General features: G+C 35.9%; 1 protein-coding gene across 1 annotated transcript in view; it reads left to right on the forward strand.

Moving 5' to 3' along the window:
* The first annotated feature begins 7,526 nt into the window (after window positions 1-7,526).
* Window positions 7,527-19,115, forward strand: part of LOC105227865 (beta-1-syntrophin) — a 134,510-nt gene continuing 122,921 nt past the window's right edge. The window contains exon 1 of the mRNA XM_049457395.1: window positions 7,527-8,404. The gene's annotated coding sequence lies outside the window, so the exon portion shown is untranslated. The remainder of the gene's footprint in view (window positions 8,405-19,115) is intronic.

Genomic DNA, 19,115 nt, shown 5'->3' on the forward strand with positions numbered 1-19,115 from the left:
ATTTGTTATGAAACATTTTGAATTTTTTTTTTAATTTTTAAAATTTTTTTTAATTAAGAATTTAATTTTTTGATTTTATTTTTTTTTAAATGTTTTTTTTAATTAAATTTTTATACTTTTTTTAAACTTATAGCTACGTAAAATATGTTTTGAGAATATTTTTATATATTATGTTTTACATTTTTTTAAAATTTTTTTTTAAATTTTTTTATTTTTAATTTTTTTTAAATTACTATTTTTTATTTTTTTTCTAATTTAAATTATTTTAATTTATTTAATTTTTTTTATATTATTATTTTTTTTTTTATTTTATTTATTTGTTTTAATAATTTTTTTAATTTTACAAATTTTTTTAATTAAGAATTTTGAAAAAAGAATTTATTAATATGTTGATTTTATTTAATTTTTTTTAATTAAATTTTTATACTTTTTTTAAACTCATAGCTGCGTAAAATATGTTTTTAGAATATTTTTACTATTTACACTTCAATAATGCGAATTAAAGCCCATTTCCCTTACTATTTTTTCGTTTTTAATTTTTTTTTTTAATTATATTTAAATTTTTTTTTTAATTTTTTAAAGATTTTTTTAAATTTTTTTTATTTTTAATTTATTTTTAATTTTTTTTAATTTTTTTGTGTTTTCTAAATATTTTTAATTATTTAAATTATTGAAATTTATTTTAAATTTTTTTTTAATATTTTTTATTTTTGTTTTCATTTTTATTAATAGTTTATTTATTTCAAATATTTTTTTTAAATTTTTTAAATTTTTTTTTTAATTTTTTTCTGTTAGCTCTTAGCTGCATACGTACACATTTATGTATGCGACACAAAAATTGTTCGCTCCATAAACTAATTAATAAATATATATTTTTTTAATTCACACACAAACAAATACCTTTGCTTCTAGTGGCGAAAAGAAATATAAAATCACAGGCACTATTTAATTTTCGACCTTCACTTATACAGCCCACAATGCGTCGTATCCTCTTTTGCAGTCTTTTTCAGTGTCTTTCATTTAAAATCCAGTAACAAAAACTCTTTTTGAGCGTCTTTCATTTAAAATTCAGCAATAAAAAACAGTAAAATCTTTCACCGCCTATACTAAACTATTTCGATTGATTCGTTTATGTCAATAGCTTGTGATCTGCTGATCAATTGGCTTCTTTTCGGCTTGAGCGTCGTTGACGATTTGACATGCAAGCGGTACATCACACAGCTGCCAAGTCGCAAGCCACTTTTGTAAATTACTGAAAGCACGAATTTTTAGCGCGTAAAATTGTAACGTAGCCAAAGCTTTAAAATGAAAGCTTTTATGTGGTTGTGGGTAAGTAATGGGCACACACACATATGTAAATGAATGAAGCACTTAAAAGGGGGTTGAAAAGCTGTGTGTGATGCTGAAGCGTGATTGTTTTGATATTTTTGAAAATTTAACTCTGTCCTAGCTACGCATTTACTAACTCCCCTATTACCCGGTTTAAGGGATACTCACTGGTACGCGTAATAGCAAACTAATGGGTCGGTCACTAAGTAATTTCGCTTTTTAGTGCAATTTAAACAATTTTTATTTATTGTGTAAAATATTTTATGAAATTATAGTATATTTTTCCATTTTCATCTAATATCTTTTGCCAACTTTCAGGCAAGTGATTGAATCCACGCTCATTAAATGTGTGATTCTTACAGACAAGTGGTTTTTGAGGTCCTGATTTAAAGTGAAGATTCTCTCAGCCAAAAAATTTTGACATAGGCGATCAGTCAGCATTTTTTCCTACATATTACATCATTTTCAATTTGCTTTAACTGTCAATAAGATCAGCCCTTCAACAAAAAAAAAATACTTATTGAACGACCACCTACACTCCATCTTTATAACTTTCTGAATAAAGCGAGTAGCAGCCAAACTGAGCTCTAACCTAAGGAAGCAGCGTGAGTATCAAATTGTTACGGACATGATTACAAATGATTAAATAATTTAATTTAATTTAATTTCAAAAAACCACACTTCTCGTTCTATTGATATACAGTTCATTAACCATGTGTTCAAAACTCGTTAAGGAAATCATAACCTCGTTATCAATGGCATATAGTCACTTTGTGCTAAGACTATTATGGGTTTGTCTATGGTTTTTCCACAACGGAATCGCAGGCAACGGTAAAACTGAAGAGCTGGCAAGGAAAGGCATCCTCGTTTCGCTAATAGTGGAGTGGGAATGCGTCCACTCTCCACGTGTTGTCTAGGTACTACAGGAAAAATTGACTTCACATTTGGCCCAAGATCGATCGTTAGAGATTCAGTGAGTTTTTTGCTCCTCGTTATGGTGGTTCGAACATGCCATTGTGCTATCGGCATTCACGCTGTAAGGTTAAGCGTTTTACCGAATGCCAACTGCAGCAGCTGTATGTAAGACGAAATGTCACGCGAGATCAGTGCTTAGATTCTTAGAAACTCACACTTTCAGACAATTCACCGAGATTGTGGGAATAGAAATTAAACAGCTAAGTAAATTTGTATTGGGGACAAAGCTATTATAAACCGACTTATAAGATTGTTTAGGCGAACTCTATTTTTATTGTTTCACAAAGGACACAAAAGATATAATAGTCCAAGTACGATGGATCAGCCATCGAACCTAACCTAACACATACATTCATAGTATTTATATATACATTCATATATCACCTAAATCTAAACGAGATATATAGGAGTTATATATGTACATATGTAAATGTAAATGATCAGGCTGACGAAACGAGTTGAATGCCGAGTAAATATCTGTCTGTCCGCCCGTGCAAACGATAACTTGAGTAAAAATATATATATCGTAATGAAACTTGGTGCCCGTGCTGCTTGGTACAAAAGAAATATATAATTTGACAAATGTGTCTGGCTTGTGTAACGGTTATCCAGTCCCGTTAGGATTTCAAGAATTAGATAAATTGTCATCGAGATCATCCAACGATAGACCCAGGAAACATGCTGTTTCGATGGAGTCGGACCATGGCGAAGAGACGGTGTCAAGCGGTGTCGATTTCAACCAATTTCGAGAGTTAATTTTCTACATACATTCCGACATTACAGTACTGAGCGAAATCAGATAAAAACTATGCCTACTTTCTATATAACACTTAGTTTCATTCCATCTGATTCTTTTATTTTCCGGTATAAAAATCAAGCACCAATCAATGTATCCGGATAAAACTTTGCCGATTAGTGGTTTTCAGATGTATCGATTCATGCCCAAAAATTGTTCAAATCGGACCAAAACTATTCAAGTCCTCAGATACTGAATAAGTGAACCTCAGTACCTATTGTGTAATTTTTACTGAAAATGTCGGTCAATGTGTCAGATTTATCATTGAAATATGAAAAGAATTTTTCCCGCCTTTTGCATTTGCAAGTTACGAGTGCAAAAAATGCTCGCTTACACTCAAATTCAGCACTTTCTATCATGGTATTTGTTGCTATTAATAATTTCTGAGTCATGTACGCGTTTTTCAACTTTTTATTTTTTAATTTTTTGAATTAAAAATTTTTTTGGAAATGGAAATTTTCAGCTGATCGTGTTTTGCGTTGAACAAGTGTGAAACTTAACATGGCAACTCCGCGTAAACCAAAATTTGCCAACAAAACATTCAATATATGTACGTCAGCGCGCTCTTATCTATCTCTGCCACTCTCTTCGCCACCACCAAGCATGTGTTGCGCGCTCTTCCAATTACTAAACCACATTACTAGCTAGTGACTTAGTAAGTCAACTGAAAATATCAATAGTTTGTATGTATGTATGTACATATGTCTGTATGTCTACTTCCCACATGGCATAGCAATCATATGGATGATAATTGAATTTCGTTGTTGTTGTTGGGGGAATACGTCTGCAAGCCCAAATTTAGTTGCGCGCGTAATAAAAATAGCCCAATGCTTACACGCTCGTACATATACACTTATGCAGGTGCATGCGCTGCACATAACGTCAAAAATTAAATCATTTTCTTTTGGTTTTTCTTTTGTGCGACCAAATTCATTTTTATTAGACAGCTGCAACGTAGGCAGGGTGATACGATACGACGTTACGATACATCAATACAATAGAGTCACACCAACATTTGTCTGCATACATGCGTCTTCTATTCTACCTATTTCAGCGCCGTCAGGTAAGAAATTCTTCCTAAGATTGCGCACGGCTGCTTCACTTACCCGCAACTTTCCAGAAACTCCTCCATTGCTGTGTTTAATTGTTGCTTTATTACAATTAACTTAATTTAGTATATTTATATTTATTTTATTTTTTGTTTTTGCCAAATTAAATCACTACCGCATAAATATTTTATTGCTGATTAAGTAATAAACTGTTCACTAAATACGCGGCGACCGGTAATAGCTGGAGCGTGCTCATGTCGCGTTTCTACGCGTGGACGTTTCACATGCGAATATCGAAACCTTAGGTGTTGTCTAAGATATATTAGATATATACCTAGCATGCACAAATGATATCGTATGTATAGATGTGACTGCTTTTTCGCCGGTCGCAGTGGTCTCTGTAAAGAGCACGTGCAATTGGAACAGCTGACGCGCGACGAATTAAGAGAGCGCAAGGGTTGCCGTCTTTGTTTTGAGTTGAAAATAAAATCAGTTGGAAGCATGTATATATCGTCACCTAAAATGCAAAACAATGTAACATCAAACAAAAAATTGAAAATCGTTGTTAGATATAATAACCAATATATAACCATTTTATAAGGAAAATTCCAATTTGGTTTTAATATGAGTTTATGATAACCAATATATAACAATTTTATAACCAATATATAACCAAAACTCAATTTTTGTTTCAACATGAGTGTATGATAACCAATATATAACCATTTTATAACCGATAGAGAACCATTTTATAACGAAAACTCTAATTTTTTGTTACAACATGAGTGTGTGATAACCAATATATAACCAATTCATACCCAATTTATAACCTAAACTCAATTTTTGCTTCAATATGAGTGTATGATAACAAATATGTTAACACTTTATAACGAAAATTTTAATTTTCTTTCAATATGAGTGTATGGTAACCAATATATAACCATTTTATAACCAATATATAACCATCTTATAACAAATGCAGAACCATTTTATAACAAATATAGAACTATTTTATAACGAAAACTCTATTTTTTTGTTACAACATGAGTGTGTGATAACCAATATATAACCAATTCATACCCAATTTATAACCTAAACTCAATATTTGTTTAAATTCTAGTGGCTTCATTATATCGTTTTTCCTTCGCCTGTAAATTTTTGAAAAATGATGTTACGTTATTTTGTATTTTAGCTGAAGCTATGTAAGTTCTTCAAAAGCATTAAGATTTATGAAACTGCCGCTTATCAAAGAAAAACTAAAGTGTTCGGCGCTCGCTTAGTTGGCGCAATAAAATTAATCTTTGATATTGTACTCAGAGTATGTATGCAAAAGCAAATGTTTTTCAAATACAAATTTCTATAAAAATAAAAAAAATAATCTGATTTTTGATTAAGGTAGGTCACTCTACGCCACACCATGCTCGCTCTCTTGCCGCTTGCATTAGCGCGCTCTTTCTTTAAACTTGTGAAACGTCAAACTGGTAGTAAATTGATTACAGCGCCCTGTGAGGGCATGAAATATTTGTATGTATGTATGTATGCATGTATGAATGGTTCTTATTTCAAATGGTGATAGCTCATTGGCGCGTATTGCATCAGCAGATTTTGCACCAAAAATTCTACGAACTAATAATGCTACAAAAATGCAATTAGAGCTAGCAAGTCTTAAGGTTACACGCTTTAGCTACTAATATGATACTTTACCAGGTATATACATAGATACATATGTACATACATATGCACGAGTAAATTTCACACAGTATTTAATTGGGGGCTCAATTTCAGTAAACAAATATTTAAAATGCGATTTTTTGAATAAAAATAATAATAAAAATAAATATGTTGAAAAAATGCTGGAATTTATTTATATTGAATCGTTAATTCAAAGAGCCATAAAGTGGCGCCTTAACGCTGCTGCTTGTTTGTACTTGTAGTTTGTAATGTGTAGTTCCAATAAAGCCAACAAAATTTACAGCGTTGAAAAATAACTGTAAACTTTAAAAGCTTCGACAAAGCTTTCTGTTAAATTAAACTTTTTACAGCACTTGCTACTGTTAACTAAGTTGCGCTGAAATTTATCGCGGGTGGCACGATTTGGCGGTTCGGTTTTGTCGCACACTAAATTCGAAAATGTCTTAACTTAAAATTTTCGAAATTGTTATGTGGTCATAAACCATTAAATCGTACGTATGCTGCTAAAAAATTAAAATTGTAACGAAACAAGTAAGGAAGCGCTATATTCGGGTGTAACCGTACTCTTCCAAATTGCAGAAATCAAAGCCTAGGCAATACCTTAAGGTGTAAAACGTCAATCAGAGGATCGAAATCGAAGCAATTTTCAGCTATTACTATTACCTTACTTAAAAAGCCGAATATCTCGAGAAGTATTAATGATTCAATGTCTCTGTCATATTTATGTAGGTACTGAGCTTGGTCGTTAACGTTGAATGACAACTATGTGATATAGTGGCCCGCTTGGAAAATTTGGTCGAATGTTATGGTCTTTCTTTGGGCAATAATCTTTGCCGAATTTCGTCAAGATATCTTTTCAAATAAAACAGCAATTTGATTTTGATCGTTCTGTTTTCATATCTATGGTTATATACTATAATGGTCCGATCCGGAAATATTCTTCAGTTATTATTTAGCTGTCTTAGCCTACAATCCGTCGTGTTGTGAAGATAACTCTTCAAATAAAAAAGGTTTTTATACGAAAACTTAAATTCGAGTGTTAAGTTTGTATGGCAGCCATAAAGTATAATGGTCCGATTTGGAAAATTTCTTCGGATATTATAGCATGGTATTTACCAATAATCTATGCAAAATTTTGTGAACATATCTCGTAAAATAGAACAGTTTTCCATACCAGAACTTTAATCCGATCGTTGAGTTTGTATGGCAGCTATATGCTATAGTCATCCGATATGGAAAATTTTTTCCAATTATATAGCATTATTTTAGGCAATAATGCATGTCAAATTTCGTGAAGATATCTCTTCAAATAAAAAAGTTTTTCATACAAGAATTTATGCTTAACCTTGCATTTTGTATGGCAGCTATATGTTATAGTGAGCCGATATCGGTAGTTTCGGAAAAATGAGCAACTTCTTGGGTAGAAAAGTACGTGTACAAAATTTCAGAGCATTAACTCAAAAACTGAGCGACTAGTGGTCATATGAAACAAAAATCACGAATCCAAACACAACACATTAATTTACTCTCAAATGGTTACTCTACAACGCAAGCACAGGATAAAAGAGAGCGCCACTGCAAACCAACACAATGCACACGAAGAGTGCGCGAGCCAGCACACTGCGCTCAATACAAGCTTTCCCAACACTATTGCTGCCTATTGGAGATTTAAAATTCGCTGCAGCGCCACTGCATAAACTCAGTTGCGAGCGAACATTCGCGGATAAAGGATGTGCAAATCGTGCGTGGGACGCGTCGCGGCGGTTTCAATTAAGTGTTAAGTGTTATAATTATGTCTGTGTATGGACTGGTGCAATGTGTAAGTTTGTGTTGATTTGTGTGTGCGCGCGGTGTGGTGGCGTGGGTGCTGACGCGTATCCCCGCAATTAGTGGTGCCAATATAAAGAATAATAATAAAGTGCTTTGGTTACAAAAAATTTTGTTGGACTTGTGCTTGAAATTGTCTATGAAGTGTGCAAATTTGCGTATTTAATGAAGCAACAAAACGGCGTCGCGAGACTTCCGGAAAAACACGAGCTGTGGAAAATCAAAGAGTGCAGACGCAATTGTTGTTGCTGTATATAATTTATTGTGTGCGACGCGCGACCGACTCTATATGTACGAGCGTAGAAGTATGTAAATTGGCGTACCAATACATCGGCAATACTACGCATACACACGCACAAAAGGCACTTAAAAAAAGCTCGCGTTTGTGTGTCGGCATCGGTGTCGGGACTGCTCATCCTTGCTGTGTGCTGAAGGAAGCGTGCTGAAAGTGGCGCAGTAGCGAAAAATTGCGCAGGCGCTGTGCATGGCATGCCTGCTGTGTGATTATTTATGACGGAATAATAATAATAATAGGAAAGCGAAAAGAAAAAAATCATAATAATAATAAAAACAAAAACAGAAATAGAAAAGTTGGAAATTTTAATCCAAAAAATTGGTGATAGTGCAAAGTGGTTAATAGAAAATATTTGTTGAAACATTTTTTTTTTGTCTGTGAAGGCCCTTAAGTAACAACGTGGAGTTGGCATGTAAACAACGAACTTTTGGTGCAAGAAATGTAAGCAGTATTTTATATTATAGGTTATATATATTTTATATATGTATATCGTCACCTAAAGTGCAAAACAAGGTATCGTAAAAAAAATCGAACTGGGTTTTTTATTGCTTATGACTCACTACGTCAATTTATATATGTTCGTAGCATCAAAATTTCGGCTTCTAATGTAAGTTATAACCAATTTGTAACCAATATATAACCAATTTATAACCAATATATAACTAATTTCTAACCAATATGTAACCAATTTGTAACCAATATATAACCAATTTATAACCAATATACTCGTATAACCATTTTATAACCAAAACTAAAATTTCATAATAGTGTATGAACAAATATAGAACGATTTTATAATGAAAACTCTAATTTTGTTTCAATATAAGAGAATGCTAACCAATATATAACCATTTTATAACCGAAACTCAAATTTTGTTTAAATTTTAGTGGTTCTATTACATCCTTTTTCCTCCATTTGTAACCTTATGAAAATTGATGTTACGTTGTTTTGCATTTTAGGTGATGATATACGTAAATATTTGTTGTAACAATATATGTATATTTATATATTGTAACTCCCTCCATTACATACTATGTGTTGTCCACGCTCAGTTCGCAACAACCTTAAAAGCGCGAGCTTCGTTTCCAACAAAAAATAAATATTTTGCTCATAATTGTTGACAAAAAATATCGCCTTTTTATTATTATCACTTGACTATTGAACGCTTGCAATTAAAGCCGCTGCAATTCATGATTTGGCTCGTTTTTCTCAACTCTCAGCGCGCTTAGCCGCCATAAACCCCGAAGGAATTTTTTTCAGCCTTTAGGCATTTTTTTTAGACTGCCAGCCAACAGTCTACCAACATTCGTGCTTTTTAATCGTTGAATGCAAAGTGCCGTTAGCGTGCTGTGGCGTTGGCGGTGGGTGTCAATAATGGCGTTGGCGACAATGGAGCGAAAGTCTCCATAAAATGAAACTCTCAATAGAGCGGCGCTCAGCAAATAGTAAATAGAGCGCGCAATGTTTGTAGAGTGTTGCTCGCTAAATGCTTGGGTTGTTGAAAAACGTAACTGTGAGTAAGAAAAACTCTCTCTCTCTCTCTCGTTGCTTTGCCACCTTCCACCCCTCAACTCAGCCTCATCGTCCTTATATGTATGTATTCAGACATGCACGCGCACTACGCGGTAGTAGAGCTTTTCATTCAAAATTGTAAACTTTGTTGTTGTTGTTGCACTTACACTGCGTAATTCACCGTTAGCGCTGTTAAAGTTGTTGTTGTTACATAGACAGCCACCCACTATGGCGAATCACAACTAAAGCTACGCCATGCGGCACAAAACAAAACATACTCATTTACTCAGGCGTATTTACTATACAGGCTTCCACGAGACCGCATTCTTCTGCTCTATGCAAATAGCATACTACTACGACCATATACGAACTGTATATTATTTAATTGTATCGCCTTTGTTTTTTGTTGCCGCCTGTTACTAATTTCACATACTCCTTACTGTACTCGGCATTTTGTAATGCCTTATCACTGTGTGTTAATAATTTACATGGCGAGCGCACACATAAATTTAGCAAGACACCACACATGCCGGCTTTAAATTGTGCAACGTTGATTCCTGCATCCTTCAGCATACTTAGTAGCGCGCTCTCTTTCTCTCTCCTCTCTCTCTCTTCCCCCACAACAACTTGTGTGTGTGTTTTTGCTGCTTGGCTTGCATTGTTTTTTGCTGCTGAGCCGTCGTCGGCTGCAGGAAAGCTGGCAGGAAATGGTATGGCTGCAGCTGCGACTGACTGACTGCCATTGTCCTCGTCGCCGACATTGCGTTCGTTGACATTTTCGCTTTTACGCCTCCAATTCCTTACCATCCTTGAACGGAGTTGGCTTTGTTTCGCCTGGCAAATGTGAGACTCGTTGCAATTTTCTTGGCAATAACCGGTTAGTGATTGCTTTGAGAGGGTGCATTCTGCAGGGGGGTCAGTATGTGTTATTGCAGTACCTTGTTGTTGTTGCTTTTGCGCGTACTAGTGGCCAAGGTTTGGTTGGCATGTAAGCTTTATATCTATGCTTATTACAATTGCAACTGCTCACATGGCGTCTGTTGCTCTTGTTGTTTTTGCATTTGCTCTTGCCCTTGAGCGTTGTTTAGGTATCAATTACGCAGACAATGCACGTTGATTGCTCGACATCGACAATGAATGACACAATTTCAGCATGCTCCCAGTGCGCTTACAACTAGTTACATATCTTCATAAATGTGTTTAGCAGAGAAGCGAGCGCAAAAAGGCCAGCAGCTATGGAACTAACTTCAAGCCTTGTGGGCAGCAGACATACATATTCCCAAATTGAAATGTCATGAAATTATTATGGCAAGAGTGCATTTGCAATGGTTTTTAATTCGTTGTCAAATATAGTTTAGTTAATGGAAACGAATATGTTTATAGAACAGTCATATTGCATACTTTTAGGCATAAATGAGCTGTATTAACCGTCTCTATATACTAGTTAATTAGACCGTCATTGTTTGAGATATCGATATGAAATTTAGTACATGTTTTTTTCTCCCCAAAAATCTGCTCATTTGTCAGAACCATCGATATCGGTTCAATATAGCATATAGCTGCCATACAAATTGAATGGTAAAATGAAGTTTTCATATGAAAAACTTTTTTATTATTCGAGATATCATCACGAAATTTTGTGTGCATTTTTGCCTCATGAAGCGCTACAGTGTCTGGAGAAAATTTTCGTATTCGACTACTACAGCATAGTACGTCATACATACCGTGAAAGACTTCAGGTCCATCAGCCTCTTTTCCTTCTTCTAAAAACTCTGGAAGTATTGATGGACTTGTACATAAGGCGGCGCAGTCCAGAGAGACCATTTATCAGAGGCACAACATGCATATTGTAAAGGCAAGTAAGTGGATACTGTCCTGCATACTATCGTGTCGTGGCTTGATGAAGCCATTAGAGTTAAGGAAATCGCTGTTGGGACCTTCCTTGATATAGAGGGAACTTTCAATAACGTCGTGCCGGAAGCACTCGACGGTCCTGGGGTTGAATCAAACCTCAAACACCTCATTTTCAGACTTCTGTCTTACAGAGTAATTGAAATGGAATGGGGAAACGCACGTGCTCGACGAAATGTGAGTAGCGTAAGCACACAAGGTGGTGTTTTCTCTCCTCTTCAATGGATCCTGGTCATTAATGACCTGCTTAAAAAACTTGAAGATCGTGGTAGCCGGGTGTTTGTCTTTGTAGCGCTTATGGTCAAAGGGCAGTTCCTGAAAACCCGAAATGGTTTTATTCACTACAAAATACAAGATCTCGGTAGCACCGCCACCGCAAATGGGAGACATCTGGCTGCAACCAGCGGATATAATATATTTTATCTAGGCTTCATCCTGGATAGGAGGCTTTCATGGCCGAATATCGAAGATTGAACAAAAAAGGAATAAACTGTTTTGTACCGTTGTAGAGGAACTATTGCCAGAAGGTGGGTCTCTCATCGAAACTAGTCCTCTGGCTCTATGAAATCATAGTTAAGAACATTAAATTCTCTGCAGTCTTTATGTGTCGAGTCGGGCGGCGCTCATCAGCATGTGTGGTGCACTAAGTTCCACTCAAACCATGACACTTTAATTTAGTTTGGCAGTTTTCGTTAATAAAGCCATCTTCCACACATAGACATCGTCGCAAGTTGTATGGCTACGAAAGTTGCCACCAGACACAGAGAGTATGGGTTCCTAAAAACACATGTCTGAACACTCGGGCTCAGCGGTGGTCAAAGAGTGAATAACCTCGTTTGTGTTAAGTCTGGTATGAACGCCAGTCCACAGGTGAATCGCAGGAAACTATACAGCTGATAAGCTAGCAAGAAAAGGCACCCTAGAACCGCAAAGTTAGAATGGGAGTGGTATGCTCTTGTCTTCTACTACTAGATAGCTGGGCTTCGCGGAAGCTTGGGCCACCTGCGGTACATCGGTGCATGCCCTGTCGCAAAAGCTTTTTGGCCCAAGAACGATGGCAAGAGATATAGTGATCCCTTTGTCGTCAATAAGGCTAGCCTTTCCCTAGTTTTGGAGTTTTTAACAGGCCATTGCCTTATCGACGTACACGCACTGAGGCTGGGAATTCCATCAGACGCCATCTACAGCAGCTGTATGGAAGAAGATGAGTTGGAAACAACTAAACACTTCTTTTGTGACTATCCTGCGTCTGTCTAAATATGTTCTGTGTCTGCTCAAAATAAAGTTTTTGCAAAGAAGATTTTTTTATTTGACGAGATATCTTCATGAAATTCCGCACGAACTCGTACTTGGCATGTCCAAAATTGCTCTGTTCTTAAAAGCATCTGTTGTACCGCATTCTTTTCCGTTATACTCGTAGCATGAGCCGTTATGCAGTCAGACATTTTCCAAAAGTCAAAAATCGGTTAAGCGGCGAGTATCTAAATGCCGCTTGAAATGCTAGCAGCGCAGTAAGCTCTTCCTTTGCGCAGTTGAAAAATATTGTGGCCGGAAATGAAGCCTTTAAGACTTTAAATGCATATATTTAACTGTAAATATATACACACATGAAAGACCACTGCAATGCGGTGAGGCTGTAGCACAAACTGCAAATAGAAATAGAAATTTTAGAATAAGCGCACACATATGTGTACACCTCTATACATACATATATATGTAAGTACATATGTTTGTAAGCTTTAGAGACAATGAAACCGAAAAAGGTTTTGGACAAAAGTGCAATACAAATTAGACAAAAATAAAAGATGATATGAGATAAAATAATGACTGCGGCATGAAGGGATTACAGCTGGCAGGCAGCTATGGCAGCAAAGAATGGAAATGCAGTTGCACATATTATAGTCGTATATGTATATATGTAGTTATGTATGTATTTATGTATATGTATGTAAGCAAATAACGGTAATAGCGACTGAATACAGTTGGCTATTACGGAGGGGCATATTGTATAGTGTTCGCAGAGTAATTTAAGTTAGTTACTCAAGCTGAATTGCGTTAAAAATGCTGCCCTGCCATGGGAGGTGGAAAAAAGTACTTACACATATATACATACATGCATACATACATATGTGTAGTACATATATGGACAGTGCATTAGGCAAAGCGTAGAAATGAACTTAAGTTACAGGGCATTATGTAGGGATTACATGCTTAAATAATTCGACTCGTAAGCGACACATGACACACCGACAGTCAGAGTGATGTCAATACACAAGCCAACACACCTGTGTAATATTTAGTTGCGGTAGCAGTGTGTGTTGCTAAAAAGTATGATTCTTACTTTATCAGTGAGTCCGTGAGTAAATTACAACTTTAATGTGCTTTGAATTATTAGTAAACGATTTTGACTTGCTCTTTGTGGTAATTTCTGCTAGATAAAGAATTTTTTAAATTACTGCAAACGCAACGGCGGTAGATAATCGGTATATTTTATATGCTACTGGCATGCATATTTCCAAAATTTTACTGGTCTTTCATGTATTTTTGCTTAAGTAAGGCTTACACACTGGACTGCTGATATTTAATACGAATGATGGTAAAAAAAGCTCACGAAAAGCTTGCGCCGTTTGAAGTTGGTTCGAAAAAATTTCGAAATTATGCCGTTAATCTAGGAAAGAACAAGAAAACAGTGCACTTTGGCTGCCCCGAAGCTATAATACCCTTCAATATAAAGAAGTTTTCATACGAGCACTTTGATTTTTATCAATCAGTTTGTATGGCAGTTATATGCTATAGTTATCCGATCTTAACAATTTTTTTAGATTTTGTGCCAATGACTTAGAAAACAAAGCATGCCAAATTTGGTGAAAATATGTTGTTAAATAAAAAAGTTTTTCATACAAGAATTAGATTTTTATCGTTCAGTTTGTATGGCAGCTATATGCTATAGCAGTTCGATCGCAACAAATTCTTCAGATATTGTTGTGCTGTTCAAAATAATATTCTTTGCCAATTTTTGTGCAGATACCTCAGCAAATAAAACAGTTTTCCATACAAGGACTTTATTTTGGTCCTTCACTTTGTATGGCAGCTATATGCTATAGTAGTCTGATCTGAATCATTTCTTAGAATATTAAGGCGCTGTCATTGGGAATATTCTGTACAAAATTTCATGATTATATCTTGTTAAATAAAAAAGTTTTTCATATCAAAACTTGATTGTGATTGTTCAGTTTGTATGGCAGCTATATGCTATAGTAGTCAGATTCGGAAACGTTCTTCGGATATTATAGCGCTGCTTTAAGTTATATTCTGTGCCAAATTTCGTGTAGATATCTCGTCATATAAAGCAGCTTTCCATACAAGAACTTTATTTTGAGCCTTCAGTTTGTATGGCAGCTATATGATATAGTGATCCGATCGCTAAAATTTCTAGGTATATTGAAGCATTACTTTGGAAAATAAACCATGCGAAATTTCGTGAAAATATCGTTTTAAATAAAAAAGTTTTCCATACAAAGACTTCATTCCGATCGTTCAGTTTATATGGCAGCTATATGCTGTAGTGGCCCGACACCGGTGGTTCCGCCATATAAGTAGCTGCTTGAAGAGCAAAGAACGTGTGCATAATTTCAGATCGATATCTCTAAAACTGAGTACAAAAAATCACACAAGTTCTTATAAGGTCGCCACACATAATTAAAATTAAACTTTTTGTAAGCGTAAATTATTGCGGCAGGCAGCGTGATTCACCTGTCTTCGTGCTAATACCTCCAACGCAAACAAATCATTCAACGTTGATTAATTATAGCCGCACATTTTCGCACATTTATACATATTTACGAATACAGTTGTGATTGCTGGCACAGTAGTATCTAAGCATGTTGAGTTTTCGGCGCGTGTTCGTTAGCGCAAATCAGGCGTTTATGTACTTAATTACATAAGAGCTTCTGTGTTTTATGTTTTTTGTTTTCGCGCCATACTCCAACTCGCACGCGGCAATACATAAACGTATGAGTGGCGCTGCTGCTCGCATGCTTATGCGCCGTTACTCATACGCCGCGTGGTAGCCGTTGTAGGCTGTGTGCTGATTTGCGGTGTAGCACATTGCAATTCATACACCAGAGTTGGCAGATACACATTTGCATGCGTGCTTCATTTCATTTAATTTGACGTTTAGCGCCTGTAGTTATGCAATAATAATTAGACATTGAATGTTTTACAGCTGAAAATGTATGAAATCTGCTCGCACTCAGGAGCATAGGCGACACACACACACACACTTCGCCGCATGTCGTACAGTTTCCTCCCACCTTCGTAATTCATTGTGTCAACAGTGTGCTATGAGCTTAGCGCCAAAAGCCCTCCAGCTGTGTGGTGTTTTGCCAGCGGTGTGGCAACTCGTTCAGCGGTACGTGGGGGCTTTCACACTCTTTGATCGATGTTTATTGTTGCTTGTAATGACATTTACATGAGTTTTGGATTATCGATAATTACGCGCAACGTGATTGATTACTTTCTTGCGGCTAAGTACCGGCGCTACGGTGTGAGCCACCGCCGCACGAGGTGAGAAAGCAATCGAGGTGTTGATTCTGATTGCTTTGCAAGTGCGCGACGATTGTCCCACGCTCGTGTCAATCGTCACAGTCGAAAAGTCATGTCTCCAACGCCAATTTGTTGGCGGAAATCGTTTGTTGATGTTTTAGTAATAAATTTCAAATGGCGGTGGAGGGATTAGGTGATCAGTGTGGGGTTTAGGGTATAAAAAGTCAATTATGTATATTAAAGAGATTTTGAGTGTTCAAAAGCAAATTTTGTGATTGATTAATAATGTGTAATGATGAATTGCAATTTTATTAAAATTTGGAAGAACATCAAAATGCAATGGAGCGTAATTAATTTATTTTTATATATTTTTTTAATACTATGGTATGTTTAGAATATTTTTTCAAAGTTTCAAGGTAATAGCAATAAAAGTGTAGGAGATAGACCCTTTGGGAGCGCGACCCGTCAGGCCAGACTGGGCGGATATTTGAACCTCTGATGGTATTGTTCTCAAAACATCGTTCGCAAAGTCGATGGTCACAATTTCTCAGGGAGTAGAGAAGCGATCTTCTAAATAGGCTGATTTCGTGATTGATTAAAGGACGTATATTTTTGAGACGGCAGCATTCATTTGACCAAATATTGGCAAAATAGGTCAATATTTTACTTACCCTTCCCCTTCAAGGACACAGACACTAAAATGTGAACTACAGTGCATAAAGCTGATGCTTTTTTTTACCGAAAATCAAATCGAGAAGAATATTTCTGAGATGGCAGCAATCATTTGACCAAAAGTGAGCAAAATCGAGTAAATATTTCCCATAGTCCTGCCTTGAAAGGACTCAGACACCAAATATGTGGACCCTAATGAATTTTGGATTTTTTTTTTTACCGAAAATCAATTCGAAGATAAAATTTTTGAGTGGAGCAGCATTCCTTGGACCAAGAATGGGTAAAAATCTGGTCTATATTTCTCTTAGCCTTCTCTTGCAAGAACCCAGACACCAAATATGTGAACTTCAGTGTATAAATCTGATTTTTTTTTACCGAAAATCAATTCGAGCAGAATATTTTTGAGATTATAGCATTCCTAGGACACAAGATAGTTAAAATTGGGTCAATATTTCTCATATCATTCCCTTGTAAGGATCCAGACACCAAATATGTGGGCCTCAGTAGATATGCCTGATTTTTTTTTACCGAAAATCAATTTGAGGACGACATTTTTGAGATTACAGCATTAATTGGACCAAAAATGCGTATCATAGGGGCAATATACCCCTATCCTTCCGAAAATCAATTCGAGGTGTGTATTTTTGCTATTTTTTGACCGAATTTATTTGTGGCGAGAGCTAGCCCTTGTACCGAAAATGAGTAAAATCGGGTCAATAAAATTATTACTTAGCTCCCATATACTTTATATAAATATTTTCCGGTTTTTTTAATTTTTAATAACATTTAGAAATAATCTCTTTCTCACAATTGTGTATCCACTTGCTTAAAATGTGTGAAATCAGTGCAATACTTCCGCTAGTTTAATACTATATAAGGTTTTCCCAACACCTGAAGGTATTTACTCGCTTTTGATCCTTGCGGGAGTCTAAAATGTTCGCTTACACCCGAACTTATCTCTTTCGTACCTGTTCACATATATATAAATACATACTGTGAAGAGATAGTGTGAATATCGAAGCAAATTTCTACCGAGCATGGAGTTCTTGGGGCGGCTTGGTGTTCTGCAACAATTTTTTTGAAGATTTTTTTCACCGAAAATCAAGGTATCAGTGAAATCGCAAGCTTGATTCTACCCGCCTCCTTGTTTTCTCTTTACGACCCTGTTAAATATACTTTGAAGTCTTGTTCTTGGGTGCTATTCAGCTATTCAACAGAGCGTCGACATAGCTAATAATGAATCAACCAACCCAAGTGACCCTTTTTAATTGAAAAGCATTAAATATTCGTTTGAAGTAAACTTAATTTTACTAAAAAGCTAAAAGCATAATTTAATTCGTTGAAATCGTTGAAAATCGCAGACAAAAAATTTATGTCTACCTAAAAACGAGCATGTGGCAGCTAAAGGCAAAAGCGAGACAATCCATAAAAGTGAAAGAAATTTTAATTTGCCTTTTACTGGCAGACAAAAATGTTAGCAAGTCATAAGAATTCCTTACAAACGACTTAAATATTCAACTAGAATGTCTGACTGACCGGGTGGCACTGCCAACTACGTGAATTCGGTCAGGGTGCAGAAATACTATAAAAGCGAGCGAACGAGCAATGAAAAGTGGCACAAAGGCTGTAGCAAGAAAATTTCCTCACACAATAAGCGACCTTCATACATTTTTCATATACCAGTATTGGCCGATTGAACAAGCAGGTATGTGAAATACCTGTGTGCTTTTGCTTGTGAGTTATGGCAACCTTTGGGCACAAGCTGAGCGAGCGCTTCATTGAAATGCTGTCGCTTTGTATGTACCTACTTAAAAGTCAACTAGCAATGCTATCAGCAATAATTTTATTTGCATTGCCATGCACAGACGGACACATGCGGAGTGCCACGGCGTATGTGTGTGTGTGCTAGAATTCATCACGTATACGCCGTGTGGGCCGAAACTCTGCTTGGTAACACTAGACTCCAACTGATTTGTTGCGCTGTGTTGCATGTGCTGAGGGATTTTGTTTATTTGTTTTTGTTATTACAGCTGTCATTGTATTATATTGTCAAATGCAAATGGAATTATAGGAAATGACAAACAATAAACCGATAATACAATGTTGAGAAGTCAACGGCACAACGGTGAGTGAGTGAGGGAGGCTAGTATACATAATACGGCGTTGCTTGAGACTGGCTGAGAATGGTCAATTTGCCAAATACTCAAGCAAAGTAGACGAAAAGGCTCAACGGCAAACATGATAGTAAAGCACATACTGACTAAAATATTGATATTTCGCAAACATACAATTCCTGCAGCGTGTTTATATAAGCAGCGTTTGTGGAATCATACTGACAAGTGTCAAGCATAAATGCATGCATATACTCCTTTCTAATATTCATGGTTGTATAAGTGTTGGCTCTGATAGCAAAATGGAAATGTCAAATTCCCGTTGACATGCCACGTTGCGTACTGAGTTGTAGGTGAGGCGGTGTCGAAAACTGGATAAAATAGTTGCCAAAATACTTAT

Source organism: Bactrocera dorsalis, chromosome 5, assembly GCF_023373825.1.
Source record: "Bactrocera dorsalis isolate Fly_Bdor chromosome 5, ASM2337382v1, whole genome shotgun sequence".
NCBI lineage: Eukaryota > Metazoa > Arthropoda > Insecta > Diptera > Tephritidae > Bactrocera > Bactrocera dorsalis.